Source organism: Dipodomys merriami, unplaced genomic scaffold, assembly GCF_024711535.1.
Source record: "Dipodomys merriami isolate MVZ:Mamm:240054 unplaced genomic scaffold, mDipMer1.0.p SCAF_16, whole genome shotgun sequence".
NCBI classification, from domain to species: domain Eukaryota; kingdom Metazoa; phylum Chordata; class Mammalia; order Rodentia; family Heteromyidae; genus Dipodomys; species Dipodomys merriami.
Genome location: NW_027202937.1, coordinates 23,417,650 through 23,441,593, shown reverse-complemented (window position 1 = coordinate 23,441,593; position 23,944 = coordinate 23,417,650). Strand labels below are relative to the sequence as shown.

Sequence of the window (23,944 nt, the reverse complement as noted above, 5' to 3'; positions counted from 1 at the left end):
GCCTCCTGATATCTGAAGGGGCTCAGATCTCAGCCTGTTAAGAGTCACTAGCACCTAGCCAAGGGGCATCAATTCTTAATAAGTCTTTCACTCCCCTAACTCTATCTCAACATCTGCTTCCCAAAGGAACAAATCAATGCACTGTTGAAGTCAGGTGATCTAAATAAAGGTTCATTGTTCTGGTTAGAGGTACTTTGGATCATTTTCACATTAAAAAGCTTTTAAAGAGGAAAGACAGTTGAGAAGGAGAAAAAGAATGTCTCAAACATTAAACATAGATGAGGAGAAATAAAAATGCCCAGATAAATCATGCTGTGATTTATCATTATCATTTTTCATGCTGTGAAAATCAAAGGATATGACATAAAAAATAAGAATGAGTGACTGGTGATTTTCTTTTTCACTAGAAGGCAATTGAGCAGGGAGACCAGGATGGAGGAAAAAAAGTTGTAATCTTAGATATCTTATTTTATGCCAGTCAGCAGAGCATGAGTAACAAAATGAATTGGAGAGAATTTGAAAGAAATCCTTATAAGATAGGGCAACACATATGACCTGTTTCACCAAGCTGGGAAAGGAAGAGACACGTAATTGAAATATGTTGATGGCAGCACATGCTCTTTTGAGACAAACAGGCCTGTTAGGGAAAGAGATTGAATGGAGTGAAGTGTCAAGAAGACAGACACCTTTGTATAACCCAGAACCTATGGATGGATGTCTGCTGAAGAGCAAATAGATACAGAGACAGGATAGAAGAAATATTCTTGTGGTGCAGGCCAGTGTTTCTCAAGTCTAGCTAAACATCAGAATTGCACAGGAGACCTTTAAAATGCACAAGTCCTCGGGTGAATACTTGATATGCAGACTTGGCCAGTGGGCTAGATGAATAAATATTCCTAACATATTTTCTTAACTGCCATATAGGCACGATTTGATAATGTGGTGAGAGTTAGTTCTCTGAACATTGACTTGAAGACTTTCATTTAGCCAAAGACACAGAAAACTTGCCTTATGACATTTATAATAAAATCAAGTGCCGGGCGCTGATGGCTCAGGCCTGTAATACTAGCTATTCAGGATGCTGAGATCTGAGGATCACGGTTCAAAGTCAGCTGGGGCAGGAAAGTCCGTCAGACTCTTATCTCCAATAAACCACTAGAAAACCGGAAGTGGTGCTGTAGCTCAAGCGGTAGAGCGCTCGCCTTGAGCTGAAGAGTGCAGGGACAGTGCCCAAGGGAGAAAAAAAGGAGGAAGAGAGGGAGGGTAGGAAAGGGAAGAAAGAAGGAAGGAAGAAAAGAAGGAAGGAAGGAAGGGAAGAGAGAGATAGAAAGGAAGGAAGGAAGGAAGGAAGGAAGGAAGGAAGGAAAAGAAAGAGAGAGGAAGGAAGCAAGCGAGGGAGGGAGGGAAGGAGGAAGGAAGGAAGGGAGAGAAAGAAAGCTTACTGTGACCAACCGGATTAATGTTTATCCAAGAGGGTAAGAGAGGAATTTGGGGGAAAAGGTTACAGAGTTCATACAATTTGAGCCAGGAGACCCCAAGACAGTATGATTCAGAGATAAAACCCCAAAGTAAAGAAAACATAATTGCAAAGCACAATGAGGGAAGGTTCTTGGTGCTCAGATGTCTCAGAAATTTCTCACACAGGCAGATCTCACCAAGCAGAGACAGGTGAGGCCAATCATAAAGAGAAAGAAAATCCCAAACAAATACCAAACCCCAGCAAACAAACACAGAAACAAAACTAGCTCTCCTCCCAACCTGTACTGTACACTGAGGGACTTTTTAAAACATGCAAATCCTTTCAATTCTTCCCCTCCAAATTTGCATTCAGGTTGTCTAAAATGAGAAGTCAGCATGAGTAACTTTCAAAATCTGCTCAGAAGATTCTGATATTTGAGTGTGCCAGCAAATGATTGTTCTCGAGCCTTAGATTGTGAAAGGACAGAATGAGAAGGCCAAAAAAAAAGCAAAAAAGTGTGTAAGAAAATGCAACCAACAAAGAGTTTAATCAAAATGACCAAACCAAACAAAAAAAAAGGAGCTACAAGAAATTTTGCACCATCACCAGTAAACTAAGGACCCTGAGGGACATTTCAATCATGATAATGTAATGACTAAGCATATAAAGTGGACTTGTCCATCATACCAGGCACACTTTTGTACCAGGGAGGGTGAGAGGGGTGTTTCTAAGTATCATAGATGGAGGACACAGGTCAGGGGTTAGGGGTCTTACCAACATCTTAGATGGAAGATCCCATCTTCTGATTGGCTCTCCCCTCTTCACAGCAATCCAAGGTGGGACTTAGAGTAGGGACCACCCCTTTCCTAATTCTACCTTGTTACCATGGCCCAGATTTCATAATCCTGAACTCCAATGCAGTAGGTCTTTACTTCAAGGTTTGGTGTTAGTATCCTAGAATTGGGAACTAGCTGGGGAGCAATGTCTTCTTTTAGCTACTCAGACCAAGTGACCTCTTTCTCTCAGCCTTCCCAGGGATTCCAAGTGGACACCTCTTTTCGAGTGTGCCCTGGAGCCTTTCTCCCCAGAGCCCATGCACCCTTAGATCAGCAGATCCCTGGTTCTTCTTTTTTTTTGGGGGGGGGGGTCCGGTCATGGGGCCTGAACTCTGGGCCTGGGCGCTGTCCCTCAGCTCTTCAGCTCAAGGCTAGCGCTCTACCACTTGAGCCACAGCGCCACTTCTGGCTTTTTTCTTTTTGCTTATGTGGTGCTGAGAAATCGAACCCAGGGCCTTGAGCATGCAAGGCAAGCGCTCTACCACTGAGCCACCTTCCCAGCCCCAGATCCCTGGTTCTTCTTGAGGGGTGAATATCATGGTGTTCCAGGTTCAGTGGGGACCAGATCAGTCTTCTTCTGAGATGGGAAGAGGAAGGAAGAAAGGAAGCAGAAGTGGAAACTTTTGTGGGTTGTAGGTTTACCTACAACTTGATTTCTCTCCACTGACTAGACTCTGCCGTTGGAAAGTTTCTGAAGAAAATATACTTTGTACTGCAAGAATAAAAGTAGCCTCCAAAGAAACAAGGAGCGCTTAGAACATGTTTGAAACTAGGAGTGCATAGTTATTTCCCTTCCTATCAATGCCTCTGAGCTATTGCAGGACCTCTGAAGCAGAGCATGGAGGAAACTTTAACCAGCCTACCCTTCCCTACCCTACTCGTAGCCGCTTGTGAAAATGTAGTGCATCAGTTCACTGTGGTTGGCACTATCTAAGCCAAGAAAATGGCATTTGTTCTCGGGGACCCCTGGGAGTCATATACAGAGCATCTCATTGGTAAGACTGGGGCCCCAGAGATGCATTTTCCATAAATGAAAGAAAGTACTTTCCAAGTGACCTGGTGATGAAACAGGGTTTTGTTCAGAGGAAGCTTAAGCCTTGATTGCTCACTGGGTTGTTGACCCAGGTGAGAAGATTTCCAGGTTCTCTCCAGGTTGCTTGTTAGAGCAACCCCAGCAGAAATCCTAGCAAGATAGGGCAGGATTCTCTCAAGTCATCCACTGAGCCATCTGTCTGGAGATTGAGGTTAGAAAAAAAAATATTCTAATGTCTACAAAGTTAACAAACCTGATGCTCCTGACCAAATAAAGCTTAGGGATTTATTGGTAGATTTAATTCATCCAGATAATCCCCTAGATGCTTACCACTGTAAGATATGGACAGGGCTGCATATTTATTACGTGATGCTGAACTTAATGCTCTTTGTGAAAATGTGAATCACTCATTCACCTGCTCAAATGTTTGTATCAAATGGTCAGACTATTTGGGCTACCGTGGTAGACTCTGAGCTCCAAGAGTGGAAATATTATATTTAAGGAATATTCAAATCAAGAAGCTATTTTAAATCTAGGGTGATTTTTTTGTGGGGCATGAAAAGAAGTTGTAACTTGTCCATACTAATTGTAGCTTCCATTTACAATGAAAGGAAATGAGAGTAATAATTATAGATGATGACGATGGTTGTGATGACAAACATTCACTCAACGCTTCCTATGAAGCTGGCACTGTTATAAGTGTTTTCTGTGGAATAATTTAACCCTTACAGCAGCCCTGGGAAATAGGAACCACCTGCATTTTACAGATGAGGGCAGGGAGGGAGCATGGTTAAGTAATTTGGCTGTGGTTGCACAGTTAATAAGTGGTAGACCTTGAACTAAAACCGAAGTAGGTCTCTATCCGGGACTATTTTTTTTTGATCACAGGAAACTATCTTTCCAGAGTTTCCTGGAGGTACACCCTCAGTTTCTGGAAGGAAGGCCACCACAGGCTACACACTAGGGGAACACTGGCCAAGAAGCAGGTTCATATGCTCACGTTCAACCCTATGCCCTGAGTGTGTACTCAACAGGCCTTGCCTTGGGCCAAAGAACTCAGATTTCTGTAGTCTAATACCATCTCTAATAAACAACAGAGCTTGGTGCCAATGGCTCACTCCTGTACTCCTAGCTACTCAGGAGGCTGAGATCTGAGGATGGTGGTTCAAAGCCATCCTGGGCAGGAAAATCTGTGAGACTCATATTCCCAATTAACCTCAACTGTGTTGCTGTGGCTCAAAGTGGTAGAGTGCTAGCCTTGCCAAAAGAGCTCAGGGACAGTAGCCAGTTCAATCCCCACAACCGATCCAAACAACAGAAAGGTGTATCTATATAAACCCAGAGGGGACTGCTAAGGGACTCAGATACCCTAAAACTATAGATTATCTATTTTTGCTCTGTGATATGCTTTAGATTGTTTTTCTGGAAAGCCTATTACTATTCTAAAAGTTGAATTTGTATTTTAGAACAGACCTATGGCCAATGGTAGCAGAGTCAATATAGAACTATGCTTCCTGGTGTTCTGGGGAATAAAACCTTTTGATTTGTTGGCTATGCTATTCAGTACGGCTATATAGCTCATTGTGTTTTTGAATACATTGGTAGTGTTTTAATGTCTTCTGGACCATCACTGGAGCTTACAATTCAAAATTCAGATATTGTCTTTACGGAAAATCTTAGTTTACATTTTTATGGTATCCAAAGAGGTGGCACTGTGATTTCAAAAATCCAGAGTGATCCAAAAAGATGGGTCTAGAAGGCAACAAAATCCTTACCACTAGTCCATCAGATTTCTTTAAAAACCACAGTTCTGGATGGTAGGGGAAAAACAAAGAAGGAGGCAACAATGCTTGATAAGAAATGTATTCATTACCTTGCTCATGTAACTGTAACCCCTCTGTACAGTATTTTCACAGTAAAAAAAAAAACTTATTTAAAAATAAATAAAAACCACAGTTCTATGCTAACAGGTTGTATTTGGCTAGAAGGAGACAATCTACAGAATTCTACAGGTTCCAGGTACTGTGAACCTATTCCATATGGACTAAGAAGAGGACAAATCTTCTTTAAGATTTGGCCCCTGAGTGATTTGAGATTTGTACATCCCAGCCCAAAGGGCCACAGATTTTCTGATGACTAGCAAATATTTATTCTTTTGACTTGATTATTGTCTCCTGTTCAAGTGAATTTATACTGCAGCTAAAACTATCGTTTTAAATAACTTTTTTAAACTATTTTTTAATAAACTATCTGCAATTCAGAGGGAAAGAGGAAATCAACAACAACCAACAAATCCACAAAAGAAAATAGCATTATCTGTCAAGAAAGAATAAAGCATTGGATGTGCCATCCTTGTGCTGTGTGCTCAGGGTCCAAGTTCACACCAAGGAGCTACCCCTGGGGGCAAGCTGAGCCCTGCCTGCAGAGGCCCTCAGGCTGACTGCACACGTCTCCCACCTCTCTCAAACTTATGTGTGTGCACGCACATGCGTGTGTGTGTGTGTGTGTGTGTGTGAGAGAGAGAGAGAGAGAGAGAGAGAGAGAGAGAGAGAGAGAGATCTTTCAAGAACCAGCCTGTCACTGAATACACCATGGGCTGGCTCCCCAAGAAGCAGTGACAAGCCTCCTGCCATTCTGCTTTCTCCAGTAATGGCATTTAGGATAATGCAGAGTACACACTTGTCTTCCCTCATGATTCCCTCCAGAGCCATTATCATCTGTCAAGCAGAACTTTCATTATGAACATTTTTCCTCCAAAGAGGCGCTAAACCACCGAAGTCGACTGACTCACAACTTTCTTCATCAGAGGCACAGACCTAGCATTTCTTCTTCTCATCTGCCCAACATCCCCTACCAAATTCCCAGCTTGCATCTTTGTTTCTCTCTCCCTCTTAGCTCTGTTGAATCCTCTGCTCCTGGCACCTAGTACAGTTCTGGTTAGATTGGCATTTGAATCCTAGCTGTATTACTGCAGAACTCCCCTCCGAGCCTGGGTTTCTTCATCTGTAAAGTGGAGATTAGAGTAGAATCTATTGCATGGAATCAATTGGAAGACTAAACTTTTAAAAGTATAGAAAACACATAGCTGACAGCAGGCACAAAATAAAAGGTGGTTTTGATTGTACTCTGCAAGTAGCTGACTCACTCAATTTAGAGACTTACTTGCTACCTGCTTCTACATAGGGATTATATAATAAGGCACAGAGATACCTTATTCTGGAAAGGCCTTTCTTTTATTGAAGTTGCACATGCCCTTCAAAACCCTACTCAGGCTGGGCACCTGTAGCTCCCAGGAATCCTAGCTACTCAAGAGACTGAGGTCTGAGGATCATATCCAAAGCCAACTTGGGCAGGAATGTCTAGTAGACCTTTGTCTTTAATTAACCAGTAAAAAGGCAGAATGGAGTTGTGGCTCAAGTGGTAGAGTGCTAGCCTTGAGTGAAAAAGTTCAAGGATAGCACCCAGAACCCGAGTTCAAGCCTCGGGGGACACACACACACACACACACACACACACACACACACACACACACACTTCAATACTACCTTCTATATAAAATGCTTGCTAATCCTCCCAACTGCCAACACAATTGGTTTCTCTGCTCTCATGGAGGCCACTGAGGTCCTTATAATGGCAGTCTCATCTCTCCTCTTCTCACCACTCACATGGCCAGAAAAGTGGAGAAAACTCGGCTTCTTTGGGGAAGTCTTATAAAGAAGGAAGTTGCCATTTGGGGGAAATCCATGTCACTCAAGCATTTTCAGGGATCTTTCAGCACCAGTTAATTTCCCAGAATTGTGGGATCATAGTGCTGGAAGATTCTACAGATGACATACTACCCACACATTTCCAGATGAAGGTATGGAGACCCAGGGGGCTGACATAGCAGACCTGGGTGTCGAATCACACTGCTATGACTCTTTGCTCAGAGTTTGGTCCATCCTGGTAGGTTCCTGAGGACCAAGATAAAGCCTGACAAGAGGTAGATTGAGGCACCATCATCAGAGCATTCGAGAGTCTTTCAAAAAGGGCTGATGAGAGGCTAGGACAGCCAGGGGCAACATGAGGACACCAATCTGAGGGTAAGTTGGGAAACAGGATCAGGCAAGAGTCCAAAATGAGTTTCTAGAGTCAAAGTCCTGGAGAGAAAATGGCCCATATTGCTTCATCCAGATTGGCAAACCTCAATCTATAGGCCTAACCAAGCCACAAGTAGCCAGGCACAGGAAGACAATAGCGGGGAGTCTATTATCACGCTTTGATTCAGGATGTGGGATTTTATATTTCCTAATGGCTACTTGAGTTCCTGCTCTTGGAAGACATTCTAAAGTCTAAAATAACCACCATGAGCTCCACCCCTCCCCTCCCCTTCTAGCCCTTAGCTCTGCTGTAACTTTGTTTTCAGGATCAATGTGCTTATCAATACTTAAAAATTATGTTAGTCATTCATGCATGCATTCATTTGTTTTCTTGTTTACTGCCTATTAACTCCTAGGTTCAGGACTTCAACTTAGAATTCCTAGGTGCTCAGTAAATACTGACTGCATGAATGAATAAAGGTCATGGTTATAACATGGGATACTAATAGATATTTGTTCTTGTTCTACTTTAAGGAGATTTAGCTGGAAGTTCCAACCCCCCCTCACCCCGCCACACACACACTTCTTAAGTTTGATACTTAGTGCAATAATTATGGTCCTTCCTGCTTTCCCATTATGAGCATTAGCTGTCTAGGGCTGGATTAACTGCATCCGCAAGTTTTGGCTGACAGCATGTTAAATACTGTTTGGTACAAATTAAGTTTTTCATCATGATTTCTTTCAGTACCCTTTTAGGATTTATTTGGAAGCATGTAGTAAATGTGTGTATATACGTATGTATGTATGTATGTGTCTATGTGTGTATTGTTTCTGTAAGAATGATAGCCATTCTCTATTGTGTGTGGGTGTGGGTGTGTGTGTGTGTGTGTGTGTGTGTGTGTGTGTGTGTGTGTGTGTGTGTGTGTGTAGTGGTACTGGGGTTTTAATTTAGGTCTGGATACTAATCTTTAGACTTTGTGCTCAAAGCTGTCTTTTTTCCACTTGAGCCACAGGTCCACATCTAGCTTTGTGCTAGTTAGTTGGAGAATCTCATGGGCTTTCCTGTTCAGGCTGACTTCCAACCTCAGTCCTCAGATCTCAGCCTCATTAGTAGCTAAGATTACAGATGTGAACCACTGACACTTTGACTTGGCATTCTGCATTTTGCTCAGTATACTATTTCTAAGTTTATTTGTGAACTGAAACTATAATAAAGGTGAGTCCAATCCATTGAAATTCTGCATTTATGTTTTAAAACTGGACAGTTCACATTCATTCTCCATGTGTGGAAATGTGGAACTTTCTCCTAGAGTTGAATGTTATATTCTGCACAAGTCCAGATGACCAGGCTTGATAATCTTTGCCACTCAAATCTTCTATACTTCTGCTTGCATCATTATTTTTCTTTTTCAATTCCACTTTTAGTCTCTGATTGTGCCCAAGTTAAAGCTTTGGGTTTTTTTTTTTTTTCTTTTTTTTTTTCAGGGCTGAGGACCGAACCCAGGGCCTTGCGTGCATGACGGGCGGGTGCCCTTCCGCTGGGCTAAACCCCCAGCCCCTTCGGGGTTTTTTTAAAATGCCTATTCTTACTTTCAAAAACACAAGAACTACCCAGATGCCAATGGTCATACTTGTAGCCCTAGCTACTTGGAAATTTGAGAGCAGGTGGATCATCATTTGAGGACAGCCTGGAAAGCAAAGCTCATGTGACCTCCTTGGCAATCATAGCTTGACACAATGAGACACGCCTGTCATCCCAAGCCAGATGGGAGGCTAAGATTAAGAGGATCATGGTGCCAGCCCCGTCCAACCACAAAAGTTTTTGAAATGCTGTCTCCAAGGAAGGACACTGGACATGATGACATGTGCCTGTGATTCCAGTGACAAATGGAAACCTAAAGCAGGCAGAGCATAGCTCAGGGCACTACCAGGCAGAAAGTAAGACCTTATTCTAAAAATAACCAATGAATAGCAGAGCTGGAGGTGTGGTTCAGGAGTGTTGCACTAGAAGGCTTAGAAGGCTTAGAAGGCTTGAGATCCTGAGTTCAAACCTCTAGTACAGAGAGAAAAAGAGACAGAGAGTCCCGATTCATATCTCTTTCTGATCAAGCTATTCTTATCATAGGTATTCCTGTTTTTGCAATATTTTAACTTTTTCTACCTACTTTCCGATATCATTTTTGATTGATGTTAACCAGTTTTTAGATTTAGTTGGATCATTTTTCATCATTCCTATCTGTATCTCAGACCTTTCATTTGGAAACATTTTCATTCAAACTATAGGACTCCTTCAGAAGTTTCTTTACTAACAGTCTTTCTGTGATACACTTAAATGTAGTTCAAAGGTAGTCTGGCAGGATAAAGGGTTGTGAATAGACACGTTTTCTTTGAACACACTGAAGATACCGTTCCTTTGTCCAGACATCTCTGGCCTTGCTGTTGAGAGTATTGATCATTTGACAAAACCCATTCCTTGTTTGGTGATCTGGATTTTCTCACTGCCTACTTTGGAATAATCTTCATTGTCCTTTGGAATTCTGGTCTGCATCTGCTAGGGTCAAGCTGTGCATTTCTTATTTATATAACTTAGATTTGAAGGCACTACTGTTCTTTGGATATGAGTTGAGTGTGTCCCCTAAGGGTTCATGGATTTGAGTGTTGAGAGTGGAGGAGCCTTTAACAGGTAAGAACTGTGAAAGGTCCTTAATCAACTTGAGGGGGTGTCATTGGCAAGGATTATGGTTCCCTGTTTCAGGATGTAATCTGTTCCTTCCACATAAATTCGTGCATACATCATCTGCTATTTGAGCCTCACTGGAACTAAGCTGATGCTGGTGCATGCTCAAGAGCTCCAGAACTGTGAGCTATAAAAATGTCTTTTCTGTGCCTGTCTGCTTCAAGTATTTTGGTACAGTCACAGAAAATGAATGGCTAGAGGGGTTTCTAGAATAAATGCTAGCACTAGTAAATCATTCTAGAAAATTCTCAGTCATTATCTTTTGGGACCCATTCTGATCAGCCCCCTCTGACACACTGGCTAGATAGCATTTAACTCAGCAATATCTTCCACCGAAGCTACTAGTTATGGGTGGCTAGCTAGAACATTTCTATCCTTGGGAAAATTTCCTTCAGACAGGACTGGCAGACTTCATTCTAGTCTTATTTTCTCCTAATCTTTCTTTCATATTTTCTACTTCTGTTTCACAGGAGCCATGGGTTTAATGATTTGTTCAGACCAATCTCCTGGCTTACTGTTTCTTTCGTCTATTTCATCACTGACTTTTTAAAGATCCAATTATATGTGCATTTTTGCTTCTAGACATTCTGTTTTGAGACGCACTAAATATACCTGCTGATGATATGAGCTAAGGGTTTCTTTAATTGTGTGTGTCTGTATGTGTGTGTGTGAGTGTGTGTGTGTGTGTGTGTGTGTGTGTGTGTGTATGTGTGTGTGTATGTGTGAAATTTTTGTCAACCCAAATAGGTAGTATGAATTCCAACTGGAAACTCACATGAGGACTGGCTTACATTACAAGTTCTCACGGGAAACTTTCTTCTCCACCCAACCCCTGGGGTTGTGACAGATACGTTTTCTAACTGTCAGTTTTTCTGTATGGTGGAGTTTATTTCTCATTAATCTAACAAGCATTGCCATTCCCGGAGCTCCCAGCTTAACGCATGAGCGGTGGGATGGGAGAGAGATGATGGTTTTTCCACAGTGTTGCATTCTGCATCTTGGGAAAGCCCTGAACTGCACGTCCTGACCTATCTGTCTTGAGAAGCCATTAAAACTAAGTCTCAAGATCTCAGCTCTTCAAGGTTTGGCGGGAAACCTTGAGGAGAAAGCCAACTTAGTATCTATACTGTTTATTTGGTTTAAGAATTCTATGATTCTAGGGCTAGGAAGGTAGGTCAGTGGAAGAGTGCTTGCCTTGCATGCATGGGGACCTGGATTTGATTCCTCATTACCACATAAACAGAAAAAGACAGAAGTAGAGCTGTGGCTCAAGTGGTGGAGTGCTTGCCTTGAGCTGAAGATCTGAAGTACAGCACCCAGTCCCAGAGTTCAGGCCCCACAACTGACCAAAAAAAAAAAATCTATGATTCTAAGAAAAAAAATACCAGATAAACTCAAGTTGAGGGACATGTTAACAAAAGACCTGACCCATCCTCTCCAAAACTGAAAAGGTCATGAAAGACAAAGGAAACTGACCAATGGAGACTAAGTCAATGGAAGGGCAAAGAACAGTAGTGGAAAAATTAGTATGTATTCTGTTAAGTCTTAAGTGTAGCTAGTAGAGACATATCAATGTTAACAGGGTAGTTTTGATAAAGAAACCATGATAATGTTTGATGACAACTTCAAAACAAACTAAAACTAGAACTCAGCATTATCTTTGTAAATCTGTATTTCTATAAATCTAATGTTATGCCAAAACAAAAAAAATATCAAAATGTAAAACTCTGATGAGTAAGGCAAAGTATCTTTTCTTTTCTCCTTCCTTTTCCTTCTTCTTTTCTTCCTTCCTCTCATATTTCTTTTTCTCTCCTTCCATTTCTTGTTTTTTTTTTAAATTTTTCTTTCTCTTTTAAATAAGCATTTTTGCTCTATCTGAATCCAGTGTGTCTACAATTACATCAGAAATTAAGCTTCTTGCCCAGGAGGAGGTTTTATTGTAAAATGAACAAATCCTGCTTTAATAAATGAAATATTCTGGAATCATGGTAGAATGTGTTCAAGGAAGCAGGACCCAGAAAGCCATGGGCCTTTTAAAGAACACAATTGGTAGCAGTATCAGTTTATATTTACCTTTCAAAAAGAAAAAAAAGTTCACAAAAATGACACTACTTCAAACTGAAAACTATCCATATTTCCCTTGGATAAAGTTGTAAGTTGGAGTTCTAAGTTCTGATACTTAAAAATGTGACCTTATGTAGAGTCAGGTTATCAAATGAGGTCACTAATGTGGATTCTAGTCTAGAATGATTGACAGTTTTATAAGAAAGGGAAAATCAGGCACAACGGTAAACACAGGGGAAATGTTATATGAAGATCTCCAGCAACCAGAGGCAAGGATAGACCTGGAAAAGGTTCTCCTCCCAGCTCTCAGAAGAACCAACCCAGCTGACATCTGGAATTCAGACTTCCAGCATCCTGAACTTGACATAGTATGTTTCCAGTGTCAAAGTCACTCAACCTGTGATAGTTAATTACAATAGTTCAGCTTACTAACATAGTTACTCCTTAAATCTCTAGATCTTGTCTTGCATCAGGAGAGATAGTAGCCTACCTATATAGAGGGCATAGACGTAACTGGAGTTTATTTCCAACCCCCTGCAACATTCCCAGAATTGGCCAATGTTCTCTTCTATTAATGCTGCAGAGTGATTCTGGAACACAATCAATTATCCCCCTTCAGAGAGCTCTCTACCTACAAAATGTTTGTATTGACATTGCACTTTAAAAAATGTTCTGAAGCAAATCTAAGAGCACTCTGGCTATTTAGATACGGAAATTGGTTAACCAATACGGGTCTAAAAACAAAGATGCCACTGTCTTTGGCAAGGTCACACACAATGATATGTGCTGGAGATAGTAACAGAACCAATGTGCCAGTGTGGAGCATGGTTGAGAGGCAGGATGACCTCCAGTACTGACCTTGTCAGTCTCTCAGATTATGGACCCATGGTTAAAATATTCAGACACAGGCAGCTCCTAACGCATCTTTCAGTCCAATAGAGCCCAGGACTCTCAGTAATCAAGAAAATAAATGATTTGTGGGTTAGCCCAAAATTCGCCCAGCTAAGGCTCCCAAATCAGGCAGTGTGATGGAGAAACACTAGAATTTTGACCTCCCAGTGGAACATATGCAATTTGTCCAGACTAGATTTTAACCCCTCTAGAAGTAAGGTAGACTTTCTCCAGGTATGTATATAGCTCCTCCTTCTTTCTCCTCCCATTCATGCTATAGTATCACAGTCGATGATATTGTAGGTGATATACATTATATTATATATAAGCAATTATATAATTTTATTATTATATAATTGTAATGATTATATCATCATAATATAATGGCTGAATAATGGTATGTAGTGGTGATTATATCAGTATAATACATTATAGTATATTATATATTATATGGGTAATTATATAATTATAGAAGCCCATATTGCCCTCCTTTAAGCAGGAGGGATACATTCTGCAAATGCATTCTGAGATATATTTTGCAAATACTACCAACCCCTACACAGACAAAGCTTTTTCCTATGTATACATACCTATGGCCGTTTAATTTACAAAATTAGTCACAGTAAGACAGTAACAATAGCAACTAGTAATCCAATAGAATAATTATAATAATGCACCATAAGAAAAAGTATTTAGAACTTAAAAGTTATTTCTGGAATTTTCCATTTAGTATTTTTGGACCACTTGAATGCGGGTAACTGAAACCTTAGACAGCAAAGTCAAAGACGGCAGCCATGGCTAGGGGGAGAGGGGTTACTATAGAAGTAAAAGGGAAGCAGATGTTCCAGAGAGTTTTGAATTCCCTTATGCTGGGGACAGTGGTATCATGAAAGCACTGGTACACTCCAGGCACCAGCACTGGGCATTACATCACATGCCAGAGGGCTGCCCAGGACACAGTGAGCAGACACCACCTGATCCTGAGATCCGGCATCATCTCTTCTCCACCAAGCTTTCCTGAGACCACAGCATGGACCCTTCAGCATGCTCTCACTTTTGCCCCTGGGAAGCCCCTGCTGATAGAATGTAAGGCGAAGGAAGAGAGTTTATCTCCTCTTACCACAGCAATTTGATTTACCAAAGATCTACTGTAAGTGAATAGAGCTTAATGCTCTATGGGAGCCCCATTCTTGGAGGTCTATTCAAGTTTTAACTGGAAGTCAAAGCTCAGCCCCATCAAGGTAAGCTGTAACACAGGAAGCCTGAGAATGCTTATCTCTTACATCCCAAGGGTGACTGATTACAGAGCTAAAGGAGTTGCCCCAGTTCCTCTGTTTTGGGAGTGAGTTAGTCCATTCTCGTGAGCTGTGGTACTTCTGTGACATCAGTAAAAAAAAAAAAAAAGTCTCATTATAATGTCCTGGTAGACATTTCTGGCTCAAGATTATTGTGTGACTCAGGCCTAGCTACTAATGAAGTCATAAGTGACCAGAACTAATTTCTGGATGCATAGAAGTATCACCAGAGATCTCAAGGGAAAAAATGTGAGAAAAAAAATCCTGGAAGCAAGCTGGTATGGTGCAGCCAATAAGACATTTTTAAAAAAATAACTATGGCTTCATTTTTTTTATGGCTTCATTTATATAGGTTGGCGAGTGAGTCTGAGTAGTTCCTGTTAAGTACCTTCAAACCTCCTGCTTTGATCACTAAACAAAGTTTGAGGACAATGCAATGAAAACTGAACCACAATGTCTGGCCACTTCATCAAACCCACTTCTTGGCAAATAAGTAAATAAATAATTTCTATTCTAGAACATTATACAAACATCTTTAGGAAAGACAAACAATCCCAGGCCTTTTGCAAAAGAACTGGTCTAAGTGTGGAGCCCAAGGAATTATCTAATGATACAAGTACACACTCATTCTGTCTTCCTGCAGAAATGTTGATTTACAAAAAGCAAGTAATAAGATGTGGCTCAAACCCACATGACCAAAGAGACTTGAAGAAGATGTGTTAGCACACAACGGATACTAACAAGAATGGATAGCTGAAGAGTAGTGGATTTCAGCCAACATCACTAAACAGGAGAACTTGAAATTTAAAGCTCAAAGAGGAAGCCACAAAAGCAAACTACTTTTCCCCCAAAGAAGCTTGGAAAACCTCAGGTGTTCAGGTTACAAGTCCCTTAGAAGCAAGGAAAATAGAAGAAATGCTATATTTATAAGTCCCTATCTCATTCAGACAGGTGATTGTCCTTCTACAATTACCTGAAGAGAAAAGAAATTGAACAAGAGACTCTGGACTCTGAACATATCTTACTGGATGTTTTGTGTTGTTGGTGGTTGTTTGAGCTCAGGTCTTGGGTACTTGTCCCTGAGCTTTTGTGCTCAAAGCTAGTGCTCTACCACTTGGAGCCACAGTGCCACTTCTGGTTTTCTGTTGGTTAAATGGAGATGAGAGTCTCATGTAGTTTCTCACCATGCCTGATTTTGAACTGTGATCCTCAGATCTCAGTCTCCTGAGTAGCTAGGATTATAGGCATAGGCTGCTGGCACCCAGCTTCTTACTGAAATTTGAGTGTAATCTATACCCGAACAGCAAGTCCCCCAACTTTTCTCTACCTAGGCTGGTAGATGATTGGCAGACAAGGTAGAGAATGTTGTATTTTGGTTTGTTTGGGGTACAATATAGACATTGTCATGGGATTTTTCCTTCACGCTCATCCTAGGATTTTTTAAATTAATCACTTAATGTTGTAGCCACTAACTATAACGGGTCATTTAAGCTTACATTAAATGAGATTAAATAAAATTAAGAATTTACTCTTTCAGCCCCAGTAGCCAGATTTTATGTGACATATAGCCAACATTTTGATTAGTGCTGCTGTTAAGTACACTCATCACAATGCTGAGTTCTATTAGGTAGCACTGGATTGGAAAATCCCAGTTTGTGGAAAACAGATAGAGAGAAGAGGCCTAAAGACCAATATTTGTTGATCATCTGTAGTGATACCCAATGGCTAACAAGCTGTATTCATACAAACAGAGTTATCAATTAGATATTTCATATCACCTCTTAAAAATACACATGTGCATGAAGTTCACACTGAACCCATTAACATGTGTGATCAATATGCATGTTAATTAACAAGGCAAAAAAATATTTAAAGTTTTTAGCCAGGCGCCAATAGCTCATGTCTATAATCCTAACTACTTAGAAGGCTGAAAATGGGAGGATGGAAACTTGAGACCAGCCTAGGCAAAAAGTCCACAGTAATGTATCTCAATAGAAGGTGCAGGGTATGGTGGAGCATACCTGTCATCCCAACAATGGTGGATGTGTAAAATACATGGATCATGGTTCCAATATGGATAGGAATTGAGACTGTATCTCAAAAATGGCTAGTGTAAGAAAGGGCTCAGTCATAACACATCTGCCTACCAATCAAGAGGCCCTGAGTTCAAATCCCAGCACATTAATTAACTAATTAAAAAATCCTAGGATGAGCATGAAGGCAAAAAATATCCCATGACAATATCAACATTGTACCCCGGAAGAACAAAATACAACTAGGGTAAAAAGACCATCCAATGAATGATAGGTGAGGGAGAAGATGTAGCTAAAAGGAATAATTGGCATGTTCAGAAATTAGGACCAAATTGCCAGCTTTATGGTCACTTCAGGATGAATAAATAATAGATACCTTAAAAAAGAAGCAAATGAGAAAAGAGGCAATATTAGCTTAAGAAAAATGAAAAATTATATAGTAGGGAAACATAATTCTGATTCACTGTAGCAGAAAATCTAGGTTGTAAGCAATATGCACATAGCTGTAGTAAGCAGAATATTGAACCCCCAAAAGGTGCACTGGAACCTGAAAACATCCCCTGCAAGGCAAGTAGGACTTGTTCACATGATTAAGGATCTTCATTTGGTTAAGATGAAGGTCTTTTTTAATCATATTTTTATTATCTCTAAGTAGTTATACAAAGGAGTTACCACTTAACCAATCAGTTGATAAGTACAATGCACGCTGATCGATTTCATCATTCTCCTCAAGGTTGAGGATGTTGAGATGAGCGATTATTTTAGATTCTCTTGTTGAAACCAGTAATCATACAAGGTCAGAGCAAGCAGAGCCCGAGGATAGGGGGACTGAATGGAGAAATCTGAGAAACCAAGATGTCATTGCTGGCTTTAAAGCGAGGAAAGGGGTTCCAACCCAAGAACTTTTAGCAGCTTCTAGAAGCTAGTAAAGGCAACAAACAGACTTCCATGGAGTCTCCAAAAGGAATGTAACCTTGTTCCTAACTGGATCTTAGTTTAGAAAGACTAGACCTATAACATAACCATGAAATTGTTTTGGTTTAATCCTCTAGGATTGTGATCATTTGTTATAGCAGCAGAAAAAAATAGGTGATGTATTGTTAAACCTGCTTTCCTCCAAAACCTCATTGCTTCTCCTCTGTGACCCGCTGCCAGGGAAAGGCTGGTAGCGGAAGCAGGTAGTGTTGGACGTCTGAGGCATTGGAACTTCATTTACTCCTTCATGGATAGCCACTTTTCACATCCTGAGGACAGTCCATGTGGGGAAGAACTGACACTTTCTGGGTCCTAATCAACAAAGCAGGTGATTCCTATGTTGTGAGCTGGAAGCCAGGTCCTTGTGCTGGGGACAAGTCTGTACACTACTCTCACATACTGAGAGATCTCAAGCTAGAAGCTCTCAGCTAAGTCACTTTACCGTGAAATATGAAATGTCTGTTGTTTGGCAATGCTGACGTCTGCAGTTATGTTGGTTGGTTATGTTGGTTATGAAGTCGTGGATACCTGATGCACAACTGAGTGGAAAGGGGAACACAGGCGCACTCGAGTGGGAGCGTGATTAGGGTGAGTACAAAGGCAGAGCTGAGTAGTCACAGAAGACCATCAGCCCGTAATATAGAGAACTGAAAGTTAGGATCTAGAAACCTGAGTGTACTACTTGAGAAACAGAACTTGAAAGACTGGAAAGCATTTTACTTAAAGGCTAGGAACCAAGAGACTAGCACTGGGCTTTTCCTACTAACACGGAGAGCTGTATTTCAATTTTATGCTCTATACATTGCATACTTTCTACAAAATAAATTTGTTAAAAAAAAAAAAAAGCAACTTTTGTGGACCTCCGTCCCTACAAGGGTCCAGTATCAGAGGCCATCTTGCTCAGAGGCAGGCAAGGTACCAATTCCTTGATTCAGCAAGAAGAATATTAAAAAGGTCTGTTCTGAGATGAATAGTGAGGGACTCAAAGGGTATTTTGGGAGAGAGGGAGGTGGTGGGAAGTCTAACAGCCAATCAGAGCTTGATAATCCATCTCAACCAGATAATATAAACCAGGATATCTAGAGCAGCATGAACTAACAGAAGTTGAAATCGTTTCCATGTTGAAAAGAAGAAAATGGGTCAAGGAGAATACGGAAGATGGTTAGATCTAGTGTCAGAATTCTACTGGGATCTGAAGGAAGACAGCAATCAAAATCATTCAGAACTGGACTTGTTTAAATATGGACTGTAGAAACACATAACTTTTTACATGTATGGGTATCTAGGTAGTGACAGATTTGCAAAGGAGCACTTGCATTATCTTCTCAGTAGATTCACATCTCTATAGTAATATTGTCAACATATTTTCCATGCTGATCAGATTACTATAAAAATGCATAGTTAAATAACAATAGTTAACATTCTTATTATTGTTTAGCTCCCTAGAATCTTGACATCTTGCTTTATGGTGAACATACGTTTTAAAAAATCAGTGCAATTACAGTCTCAGGATTGCCTGCTAAATGCTCAGAAGCTCAAGCTTCTGAGTTGATGCCAGATTCCCATAAAATCGATGACCAGCACCATAGATTTTAGCATATGATATGGTGATCCTCCAAGATGGATGATTAGTACCCTTTTCTGCTTTGAATCTTGTATCTTTCCAGAACAACTTCTCCCATGAGAAGCAGCTCACGGTGGTCTGCTGGCAGCCATGGCTCCAGCCCTCATATCATGAAGAAATTGCTTAGCTGGAAAAAAGGGAGCAATATAGAGGTTCTGAGGACTTACAGTTTCAGATGGGTGGCCTCATCATTCATAACTGCCTGAGGAAGTGCAGACAAGGGGCCAGGGCAAGGCCACCCATGCTGAAGGGAAAGCAAACCTTCGGGGCTGATAGTCCTTCCTTGTTTCACACGGCTCTTGGTGTTTGGTTGACATGCTTGCTTTCTGTCTCTGTTCACATTTTACTCACCACACCCCCCTTGCCTCATTAAATCCTGCCTTTGCTAACCTAAGAATGCTGCCTGGTCCCTAAGCCTCGCTTAAGATCTGGCTGTTCCTTCCCCAAGTCCTCTTCTGACCCTGCTTTCTTTCTCCCTGCCTCTTCTCAGCTGTCTCTCTGCTTTTCTGGCACCAGGATCTGAAAGGACATCCAATTATGACAGCAGGCTAAGAACATGTGAATGTGCCCTTTTGGTACCTCTATGTTATCTGAGTGTCCTTTGACCTTAGGAGTTCTTTATTTTATTATTCAAGACAGCGTATCCCAGACAGCCATCTCCAAGCTGATATACATCCCAAGTGAAATGACTCGACTTACTTCCCTACTTTTATATCTGCTAACATCTCTGAGATGGTTTAAAATAAGAATTGTATCTCCCTAAATGCAATCCAAGTAACCCTAAAGTCCTTCAGAGTCACAATAAGGATAAAAGTACACATTTACTGGGGACACTAGGTTCCTTTCAGGGTAAAGCCCCAAGTCAAGCCATCAGTGAGTTCTACATTGTTTGTGTAGACAATAAGAAGCACAGCCTTTGGGGGATAAACTCACCAACAAGTGGGCAACAGAAGAGCAGAAAGATGTCTCTGTGCTTGGCAGTCCCCTCTCGGTGCAGGAAAAGATGAGAGAGGTAATAGCCAATAACCAGTCACTCTAGAATGAGAACAGAAGTCCAAATGTCTCTGGAAAACAAGAGACCAGATGTATTCAGAGTGGAAAGAGGAATCACATGAAGGAATCAGGTGATCACTAGGTCCTCATTGGAGCAAGAATCAGAAGACAGTGGGAGAGTTAACAAGTTGCCCTTTCCAGAAAAGGGCAAAGATATTAGAAGTTCCCGTTCATAATCCTAAGGGATTAGAAACCATATACAAAAATAAATCAATACAAGAAAGACTTTGTAAAATGATGACTATTTACTGCTTCTTTGTTATTTTTGTAATGTTATGGTTCCTTTTTGTGATCAGCGGTTTAAAAAATTAGATACTAAAAGTCTTTTTTGTATTGTCTTTGGAGAATTTAAAGAAAACTAACTTTAAAAGGGGGCAGCAGCTTCTGAAAGAGTGAGCATAGGTTGGGTTCCTGGAGCCTTTTACAGAGGAGGGAGAAAACCACAGGGTGTACAGAGGAATTAGGGTGAACACCCTGAGCTGCAGTAGAAAATACCTCTCACGGTTCTGCTGAAACTAGCAATGAGACAGTAGGCTCTGTGACAAGGCTTACACTACAGTCTAAATGGTATACTTTCTGCCTGGCTCTTGCAGATCTTCTGATAAGAACTACTTTTGACTGGTGGACAATCTGCAGCCACTCGATGACATAGTCACCCACTCTTCCCAGCTGGTGATTGTATTCTGATAATATAAAGCCCTCCACCAATACAAATTAACCCAAGGCTGATTGATGATCTAAATCAAGATCAGACCAAATTCTCCATCTCCTACACACATACATGCATGCAGGTGTGCGTGCGTGTGTGCGCGCGCGCACACACACACACACACAAATAAGTGAGTCTACTGAGACTATGGCATCACAATTAGATCTAAGATTGCAAAGGGTCCCTAGAGACCTTTTGATTTTACTGTAAAGATTGAGTGCTTTTGTTGAGCAGGTGTATGCAGTATAATGGTTAAAAACTCTTAGTTTTAGGTGACAATCTGCTTGGATTAAAATCACAGCTCCGTCATGTACATGAATTAATCATATATATATATATATATATATACATATATATAATTGTGTGTGTGTGTGTGTGTGTGTGTGAGAGAGAGAGAGAGAGAGAGAGAGAGAGAGAGAGAAAGAGAGAGAAAGAGAAAGAGAGAGAGGGGAGAGAAGGAGGGAGGAAGGGAGGGAGGGAGGGAGGGATAGGGAGAGAGAGAGAGATTAGTCTTTCTCTCTGTAGTTTTGTCCATGGACAAGAAGGTACATCTTCATCTGAATTTGATGAGAGTAGATCACAGATGGATAAAGAGAAAGACAGTTGAACTCCAGATGGAGGACTCAGCCCAAGTCAGAGTTCAGGCCAGAGTAGGAGACTGACAGATTCCTTCTGGCATCTTAAGGCTTGACTCTCAATGCTCACCACCAGAAGTACTGGTTGTGTTCATTGCACCTATGCCTCTAAGGTTAGAATTGAAGGTTTCTTCTGCATGCTACTCAATGTGGCTCCCAACAGAAGACAACTCCTAGGCAAAATAATGATGTGCATCTTTTTTCTTTAGGTCCCATATTTCACCAAGAGTTCATAGTGCACACAAGGGAGGTGACAGGGGAAGAAGTTAAAAGGGAGTCCCAAGGTTGGTTGTGGTGAAACCCCCTGTGTTCCCAGCTATGTTAGAAGATAAGGTAGAAGAATTGCAATCTGAGGCCAGCTGTCCCCTGGTATAAGTGAGAGACTTAAGGCCGTATCTGAGAAATAAGACAAAGCAAAAAGGGCTGGAATGTGGCTCAAGGGGTAGATCATCTATCTAGAAAGTTCTAGGCCCCCCCAAAAGAAAAAGTATCACACAAAAGAAAAAAGAAAAAACCAAAGGATAGTGCTGGTTCAAATCCTGTTTTGCCATGTATTATTTAGATTTACTATAACAAGTCTCAGTCATGATGTTACTACTCTGGCGAAGCTCCTCATACAAACCACACTTCTTCATGCCTCTTTGCCTTTGTGATTGATATCATGGGCTTAAAATTTGAATCCAGAGTCTCCCAAGGTTAAAGCACTAAGCATTTCAAAGATGGTCAATATATATATCGGTACCCACTCATCTCGGCAACTGCTCTAGAACCTGGACTTGTGTTTCATACACACTCAGAACTCAATTCTATATGAGGAAATTGCAGACCCATTTTCCAAAGAACCTGAAACTGCATTCAACATCTCAATGACAGTAACTGTTTATGGAAGCTCCCTCCCTCCCCCCCCCCCCCCCGAATCTGAAACTGCATTCAACATCTCAATGACAGTAACTTTATGGAAACTCCCTCCCTCCCTTTCCCCAATTTCTGTCTCTGTCTCCCCGCTTATAGATAAACACATTACCCAGTTTTTATGTCCTTCATAGGTACAATGCAGGTGCCCAAATGTGCTATCTTGGCATCATGACGGGCATGCAAGTGAGTGAGTTCTGGACTGAGATCAATGCTGTAATTAATCCCAGTGCATAGTTCTGTTGTTCAGTAACAATGGTGAATGATTTGGTCCTATTTCTTCATTTCTCTAACCTCTTCCCCTACTCACTCCTTTATAAGAGAAGCTAGACGCATCCTGCTTATCCATCCTCCCATCCCTGCCCTCATCTTTTAAGATAAAAAAGCCCAGATGTGGGTGACCCATCTGCACTGGGTGTCACATTTTCAGCATCTTCTTTATTTAGAGCTGGAAGAAAGGGACTCATTAGAGAGAGAAAGTCCACGGTGAAATTAGGAAACATTTGATCAGACCATTGTTCCAGCACAATGCATGCAATAAGGGAAATGCTGGAGTTGGCGGCAAACCTTAACTGCGTATTTTAGCCATGATGGCTTGCTCATCATGGACTTCCCCAGAACTGAGCAGAGAAAGAGGCCCATCAGCTCTCTGGATTAAAGCTGAGCTTCTGGAAATAAGAGGCACCAGCAATTTCTCTCTTTCCTGGTGGCTTTTCTCTGTAGTGGGAGCCTGGGCCTCTGAGGTCTATGGCACATGGGATACCCTGGTTCTTTGTCCATCTCAGTCTTGCTTGTTGCAACTGTGAGGACTCAGTTGTGAGGAATAACTCTCCGAATGCACCCAACCCTATGGCTTTACCCTTCCCTCAACTTTCTGCCATATGAAAGGCAGAGGTTTCTACCAGGGATATAGGTCAAGAACGCAGGGCATAAAAGCCAGTTCTTGGACACTAGTTCTAATTCTAGTATCTTAGTTCTTTCATAAGTAGTGCTAAAGATCAGCAGTACACAAACTCTAAAGCAGAAACCATAATGATATACTTTGAACTCTAAGAAGCTGCTTGGCTGTACAGGTTGCCAGTTTTATCTCCAAAGGGGTAATCTGAATTGCATCAAAATCAGTTCCATACTAGAGAAGCAGAAATTAAGCCCAAAGCAATAGATTCTAGATCCCTAATTCAGGACAGCAAGAGACTGGATCTCACAGAATAAACATGAGACTCTAGCCCCAACTTGACCACTGGCTATGGTGCATAGGACACTTAATCTCACTAGTAACAGAGTTCAGAGTGGTTGTCTTACTCCTCAAGAAGCTGTTTTGAAACTTTAGTATGAAGATAGTTACAAAGCAATCTGGAGAATTAAAGTATCCTATAAAAGTAAAGTGTTAGTTTTATTGCTATCAGGCCCCACTGCAATGTCTGCTATTTATAGGGTTGGAATTCATTCCCCAACTGGCACTAAATCCATTGCATCTTCATCTGCTTAAGTGTCATTCTGAAAAGACATGGAAAACCCATTTCTTGGTCCACATTATAGACCAACATTTAAGAATGAGTACCCAAACCTGAATAGAAGTAATTGACTAAGTAACCCAATCCATGCTAGG

The 23,944-nt window shown here is 41.1% G+C and overlaps 1 pseudogene; it reads left to right on the top strand.

Moving 5' to 3' along the window:
* The first annotated feature begins 4,835 nt into the window (after positions 1–4,835).
* On the top strand, positions 4,836–5,468 carry LOC138827870 (mitochondrial inner membrane protease subunit 1-like; annotated as a pseudogene).
* The last annotated feature ends 18,476 nt before the right edge of the window (positions 5,469–23,944 follow it).